The sequence below is a fragment of the Solanum stenotomum genome, chromosome 2, assembly GCF_019186545.1.
Source record: "Solanum stenotomum isolate F172 chromosome 2, ASM1918654v1, whole genome shotgun sequence".
Lineage (NCBI taxonomy): Eukaryota > Viridiplantae > Streptophyta > Magnoliopsida > Solanales > Solanaceae > Solanum > Solanum stenotomum.
Genome location: NC_064283.1, coordinates 71,157,597 through 71,165,567, shown reverse-complemented (window position 1 = coordinate 71,165,567; position 7,971 = coordinate 71,157,597). Strand labels below are relative to the sequence as shown.

Sequence of the window (7,971 nt, the reverse complement as noted above, 5' to 3'; positions counted from 1 at the left end):
TCGATCTAATATTTAATAAATGTTGGGTCGGTGGATAAGATTATTACACATGTATGTCTGTTAGTATAAAGGATATATATGCGCTAGTTTTTGGACTACAGGGGCACCAATGTCCCAAAAGTATAACGGAAGGTATCTGCATACCGTTATGTGAGTTCTCTTACCAAAATAGTTATCAATGCAATATTAATATAACACAATTTGAGGCACTGTATGAAAGGGAATGCATATTGTTCATAGGGTGGTTTAAGGCTAGTGATGTGGAACCTTTGGGTGTTGATTTGGTTAGGAAAGCCTAGGAAATGGTGATGGGAAATCAAGCTAAGTTATTGACAGCCTATAGTAGGCAGTATGCGGACCACACGGTAAGAGACATAACCTTTCAGGTTGGGGAACAAGAATTGTTTAATGTGTCACCCATTCAAGGAGTGATGAGGTTTAGTAAGAGGGACAAGCTTAGCCCTCACTATATTGGTCCATTTGAGATTCTTGACCGTGTGGGGGCTAATGGATTGCAAGTTAGCACTACCTCCCAACTTGACTGGAGTTCATTTGATGTTTCATGTGTCTATGCTAAAGATATGTCATAGGGATAAAGATTATATCATCAAGTGAGATTTAATAGTGTTGGACAAGGACTTGCAGTATGAAGAGAAACCGATTGTGATTCTTGATCGGTATGTCCGTAAGTTTGGATAAAAGAAATTAGATCAGTAAAGGTCACATGGAAACATCATCTACTTCGGTGACCGCGAGAGACGTGCGAGACAAGTACCCTCACTTGTTCGATGATTCATGTACTATACTTTTTTCTATTTTAACCTAGTTTTTCTTATTTGATCACCTGGGGACGAGTGATGGGATAAAATGGTATTTGTTGTAACGACTTATTTTGATCATTATGACTAGGTCAATGGTGAATGAAATCGGGCAAGAAAACTTTTCATTAGAGACCTAAAAATTCTAGGCTAGACCAGTTCAGAAGAAATTCGAGCGGGGCGAAGTCTAGGGCCATCCGAGAATGGATGAGGCAAAATGTCTAGGCTTGATTTATAACTAAGAACCCGTAGGACATTATTACAAAATTGATTTTGGGTGAGTAAAACTCCTAGAATCAAACTTGGCATGAAAGAGATATAAGGGAGAAAGGTATGTTGAAAAATGGACTTTTTAGGAATTTTTGAGTCTCTAAAGTTCGTGCAATCTGCTATAGCGGGCGGTAGGCCACTATAATGGGAGAGTGCATGCGCTATGGCAGGGTGACAATTGTTATAGCGGGGTAAGTCAAGATTTTACGCAAAAAAAGTCTCAAAACCTTTTATTTTATGCATTAATGTTTTTGAGTTTGAGAGGAGAAAATTAGGGCAATTTCTACCCAATTTTTCATCAAATTCATCGGTAAAGGTAAGTTCATTACTCCCCGATCTTGTAATTTGATTCTTAAGCCTTAGAATCTAGGGTTTTACTCTTGGGGGAAGATTTTGATTTGATTTAGTGGTGGGAAAAAGCCACGGGTCTGGTAGAATGATCATGAATTGGCCCGAGTTGGATTTGGGTATAAGTTGGATATATTTAGGCCATTTTTGATTGATTGTTGTTTTTATTTATTGCTTTAGACTAAGAACAAGCCATGGCACCGAGAAAAGGGAAGGCTCGGATTCTTTAGAGCATTGAGGCTTAATTTGAAATAGGTATATAGTTGTATGTTTTCAAGTTTATGGATGTACACATGTCTACCACTTTATAGTATCACTTGTGTAATGCATGTTGGGCAAGACATAGAAAAACATATGAAATATCATCATGTTGATAATCTCATGTAGTGAACCTTTGTACTTTACTTATGGTTTTAAGTGTTATTGTTCATTGTGATTGTGATTGTGATTGTGATTGTTTATGATTGTTTGTGATTGCTGGTTGGCTCAGGTACCACATTGATATATGAATAATAATGGTTGGCTCAATACCATACCTCGTAAGAATATTAATTCTAGTTGACTTGGGTACCATGTTGATACACTGTTTGTGTGTGGGTTCCTTGAGAGGACCAGGTATGTGTATTTGTGGTTCCATGATAGGGTGGGGTTCTTGTAATTGTAATCATGTGGGACATGTTCTAGGTATTGGTTAATTCATGTTATTGTGACTGTGAGTCTATGTGATTGTGATTGTTGTTATATGTATTGGCTAATGTTTACTATGTTGTATTTGGAACTGACAGAGTGATCCTACCAGTACACTCTGGTTGTGTATTGATATTGCACCTGTTTTTTTTTGTTGAGTACATAACATCTCTCAGGGGCTGATATGAGACCTCAGTTAAAGGATGTTTGACTTCGAATCCAAGGTGAGCTACTCTTCCAGACTGTTATGGATTCCTCTACATCTTCTTGCCTATCTTTTCAGACACAAACTTTAGATTATTAGTTTATGTTTCCTAGTGTTCAGGGTTGCATCCTCATTATTGACTAAATAGAGTTTTGCTACTACGATTTTCAGTTTCTAGAGGTTTTATTTTCGTAATATTTTGGACTAACGACTGAGTTTATACAAACTCAATTCTTTAATTGTTTTAAACTATTTTCTTACTATTTATTTTCATGAGTTGAGACATTGTGTGTTGGATTAACTTTGGATGGATAGATTGTTCTCCCACCAGGTGATTAATGTGGGTGTCACTCACGACAATAAGGTGGTAGAATATTTTAAATAATTGAGTGATATTTTTTACCTTTTCCCCTTGATACTATGTTAAATTGGGAGGTTCTTTAGCTGGTGGACCAACCACCTGCGTTATCTTTATTTGACTTTGAGTAATGGTATTACGTATATTGACATTGACATGAAAATGGAATATTAATTTAGTGCTTGACTTTATTAAGACTAAGAGCTTGATTTGTTACACGAATAATGCATCGTACGTTCCATATATAAATTCATATCTCTTTCTCTGTCTACCTTGAATATATAAGATTGCTATTAATTTAAGTTTAGAAAAGACAATAATTTATAGAGAGAAACAACAGTAATATTGAGGGAATAAATATAGCATTTTGTCTTTCTAAATTAATTATTGAGCAAAGCTGTGTAAATATATGTAACATGCATGAATATATATTCCAATACCTCTAATAATTGTAGACAAAATGGTGTCATTGTCATAAACCTATATATACATTGAATGCGGGAATGGTGTCCTTTACGAATATATCTAATTCCTTAATTTTTTGCTCGCATTTTAATGTGCGGTTCAGATAATTAGGTGTCCAACATACTTCAATTTCAAAAACTTGACGGTGTAAAAGCCTTTGAATCCTGTTTGACTCATTCTCCTCATCAGTTTGCCCTCCATAAAATGAATCAAGCTAGTAAGTTCCAAGTACTAAATGTTTATATATGACTACCAATTTTCAGCGATAAAATTCAATTCAAATTTTAGAGAAATCGAATTTTCAAAATAACTATAACAAATTGTCAAGATAATCTGTCATAAGCTTTTAAGCACCACATTGCCACCATTATTTGTATGAAAGATATTTTGAATTATCTCCTAAACCAAGAGAATATTTTATATAATTATACTTAGATTTTTTTACCCTTATTCTATCCTTCACAAAATCACTTTAGTTAAGATAAATTAATTTATGCAATAGAGGATTATGACTTTTTTGTTAAAAAAGTAGAGGATTAATAAGACTACTTATGCCCTTTCTGTATCATTTTTTGCTAGAATTTTTATCCTTTGAAAGATTTCACTATTTCAGTTACTTAATATGAATTCCTCGTGATTTGTAAACCTTATTTTATACATTAAAAATAATAATAAGTTGAGTGATTGAAGTTTCATTGTAAAGGACCCCACTAACTTGACAAGATCTAATTTTTATCTTCCATGATATATCGTGATATACGTGGATCATGTTTTATAAATAATATATTTTTAGGCGTTTGTCTATGATTTTTTTAAAGAATTGAACTCCGAAAATTATAAAAGTTGGATTTGAGGATTTTAAAAAAATAAATAAAAAACAACAAAGGAGTATTTTAAAAAAATTTCAATCCATATTGCTCACAAAAAGTAAAAAATAACTCTAATTTATATTTATGGTCAAACACATGATATTATTTTTTATTTTAAAAACAAAAACTATTTTTTTTTTTTCAAATATAAAGAGATTACAACTTTACTTTTAACATGAATGAGGTATTGATTTGGCTAGAAAAAAGAGAGAGAGAGAGAGAGAGAGAGAGAGAAGGTATTTGTTCGCATATTATTTCTAGAAGTAAAAAAAGGCTTTGGTAGGTTAGGAAAAAATGTATTATTTCTGAAAATATGAAAGACTTTTGTTGGATAGAAAAAAAGAAGAAGATGTTTGTTGGGATACTATTTATAGACTTGAGAAAATCTTTAATTGGCTAGAAAAAGAGGATATTTATTGACATATTATTTCTGAAAATACGAAAGACTTTGATTTAATAGGAAAAAAAGATGTTTGTTGATATACTATTTCTAGACGTGAGAAAAACGTTTTCTTTTTTTGAAATGAAAGTCATAAGTTGATTAACTCCAATTTATGATTTTTCAATTTATAAGCATTGTTAGTTAAATCAAGAGTTTCACAATTTTATCTTTAATATTTTCTATTTTTTTTGTAATTCTCAAAAATACCTTTTTTTAAGACAAAAGAAATCCGTACCTACTCTCCAATCTATATTCTTTCTTCATCCCTTTTCTTACAAAATATTCTTAAATTTATAATTGCGGTGATAAAATTGAGGGTGTTTTAATCATTTATCATAAGAAAAATTATTAATACTTATTTTACTATAAACATCAACTGATTAATTTTGCTTATCTGTAAAATTAAATTTGATACGTATAATTATCTTCAGTAATTTTATTAAAAAAAGTTGTGGTTGAAGTTTCATTGTGAAGGACAATATTAAATTAGCAAGACATATACTTAAAATGGACGAGAAATTGACAAAATTAATAGTAGGTTTAAAATAGTTTTTTAAATTAATTGAGCAATTTTGGATTTAACTTTGTCAAAATTAAATATGATTGGACTTCATCAAATAGTTACCAAACTCGCTAGAACTGTGGAAAAACAATTAACCAAAAACATCAAATACTTCAATCAAAATATCAGACATAAAAAAAGAAGAAGACCAAAATAACATAAATTACAAACTTTGTATTTCTAAATGAGTTCCATTAAATTATTTTTTCTCATTACATTAATAAATTCTGACGAAGTCAATTCTCATTTTTGATAAACTTAAATGATCAAAACTGCTCAAGCAATAGAGAGACTCTTTTAAATCTACTATAAAAAAAAATTAAAAGGGAAAATTATCTTATTAGACATATATCCATATCATATATACTAATTTTTTTATCTATATTTTCAAATAATTAGGTATTTTAATTTTACCACTCATAAGAGTTTCCTATCAAGTATCATATATTGAGGAAGATACACCTAAATACATGCATTTTTGCTATCAGATATACTAAAATAGGAAGAGAGGCGAGCGAGATGGGGAGGAAGACAAGCGAGATAGTCATGTATATATTCCAAATACATGAGAATCACACTAGATATACATGTATTTTTATATATCTAGTGTGATTCGCATGTATGTGAGATACCAGTTACATAGGAAAGTGTTGAGCGAGAGGCAAGCAAGATTGTTATGTATCTCAGATACATGTGAATCCAATTGGATACAATATATCTAAAACCATTTGCATCTAATTCTAAACCAATGTATCTCAAGATAGATATATTTGGACGTATCAAAATCTGATAAGATTCGTGATCTAACAAACTAAAGTGTATCTAAATTATTTACTCTTAAACTAGTAAAATTTCTGTAAGTTTTCCGAAATAAATTAAAATACTTTTTTGTCATTTTCTCCACAATGGGTTAACTATCTAACACCAAATTTCCATGATATGTCGTGGATCATGTTCTGTAATATTTATAATAATTTTGGTGCAGCTAATTGAAATCTATATAAACACTATAACTTGTAATCATTTTATCACCACTTTCTTTTCAAAACATATCTTTTGTTATACTTAAAATTAAAAAAAAAAAAGAAATATGGGTGTGAAAGGCAAGTTGATTGCTTCAGTAGAAGTGAAGTGTGGAGGACACTTGGTTCATGATATTTTTCACACCAAAACTCATCACATATCCAACATATGACCTAGCAAGATTCAAAGTTTTGAGATTCATGAAGGTGAAACTGTAAAAGTTGGTTCAGTCGTTAACTGGAAATATAATGACGGTAATATATACACATTATTCCTTTTTCTACTTATGAATCAATTTTCTTTTTATATATTTAGGTGTGTTTGATGGTACTGAGAAAGTTCATTTCCAATTGAATATTTTTCATGAAACAGTTATTTAATGGTTTAGTTACCATACTGTAAACATTCACTCTAAAAAGGGAAAAGTCATTTTTTCATATAAGTGTATTAATTTTTAAGATCATATTATTTCCTCCCAAGAGTTTATATACTTATAAGTTTCAACGGGTAATATTATTATACGCAATATAGCTATGTGCAAAATCGAAAAAAATATTATTAAAAGAGTAATCAAGTTCTGAACCTACATTTTGCAAAAGTGTAATGAACATTAGTGGTATAAATATCAACGTTGAACCAATCAAATTTAAATTATTAATGGTCTAATTTTGTTTGCTCCAACTATTTTGACATTATTAATCTTTAGTAATAAAAATATTTATCATAACACCCTCCAATTTTCTGAAGAAATGATTTAACCTTAACTTGTACTTTTCTTAAAATATTTTCTCATCACCAATCAAATATTGTGAGACGTTATACAAACATTTTACAGATTTTATTGGAGAAAATGAAAAACAAAGAAAAACCTATAAAACGAGCTAAAAATATGTAATTGTGAATGTTCAACATGAAGTAGCTTATTACCATCTCTTATATTTTTTATTTTATTGATTATAGATGGAAAAGATAAGACTTCAAAGCAAGTGATTGAAGCTGTCGATCCTCAAACTAAATCAATCACTTGGAAAGTGATTGGTGGGGATCTGTTAGAGTTGTACAATTTCTTCACTATTATCACATCATGTGACCATCAATGGACTACATGGACATTTGTGTACGAGAAGAAAACTGAAGACATACCAGAGCCTCTTGTTCTCTTGGGCTTTGTCCTTCACGTGACAAAAGATATCGAGGGTCACCTTCTCAAGTAATAAAAATCAATGCTACTCAATGGCTCATAGCCCTATTTATACATATGCAAAATATATATGTATGTTTACACACAAATATATATGTGTGTCTTTGTGTGATATTGACTAGCTAGTTCTGTCTTGCTAGCTAATGTGTGAAATAAATAATATTGTGTTTGAAGAATATATTACATATGTTCCTCTCGTTCTAGAGATGTATTTTTAATGTTCAATATATGTAAAATATTAGTAAAATTTACCTATTACAAAAATGATATATTTAATAGTGTGCTTTAATTACATTCTCATTCTTTTGTAGTCAACTCCTTTTTAGGTTTCTCTAGTTTTAAGATGGGCACTAACATAAATTTCAAATCTTAAATTACACTTTGATTTTGACCCCTTCTATTACATCATGTGTTAATTCAATCAAGTGGACTGGGTCAATTCGGTATCAGCCCGATAAGCATGACCCAGTAATGTCCCGGCACGGCTAGGAATGGGTCGGCTACTTTGACCCGATTCATGGGTTGGGTTGGTGGCTGAGCCGTCTAGGCACGGGAGCTTGGTAGACCGGCCTAGTAGTAGATCGATAGCAGGCTAATGGTTATTTTTCCAACTCAAATATCTGGAAAATGGAGCCCAAAACACCTCCAAACTTCCCAAAAATATTTTAAACTCCCAAGTTTTTTTTAAAAAAAATATAATATATTTTGATTCATTTTTTACCT

General features: G+C 31.0%; 1 protein-coding gene and 1 pseudogene across 2 annotated transcripts in view; both read left to right on the top strand.

Annotated features, from left to right (window-relative positions):
• Positions 1-7,971, top strand: part of LOC125857233 (heavy metal-associated isoprenylated plant protein 20-like) — a 287,045-nt gene that overhangs the window by 261,979 nt on the left and 17,095 nt on the right. The gene's annotated exons all lie outside the window — the stretch shown is intronic.
• LOC125857246 (kirola-like) lies at positions 6,110-7,512 on the top strand (annotated as a pseudogene).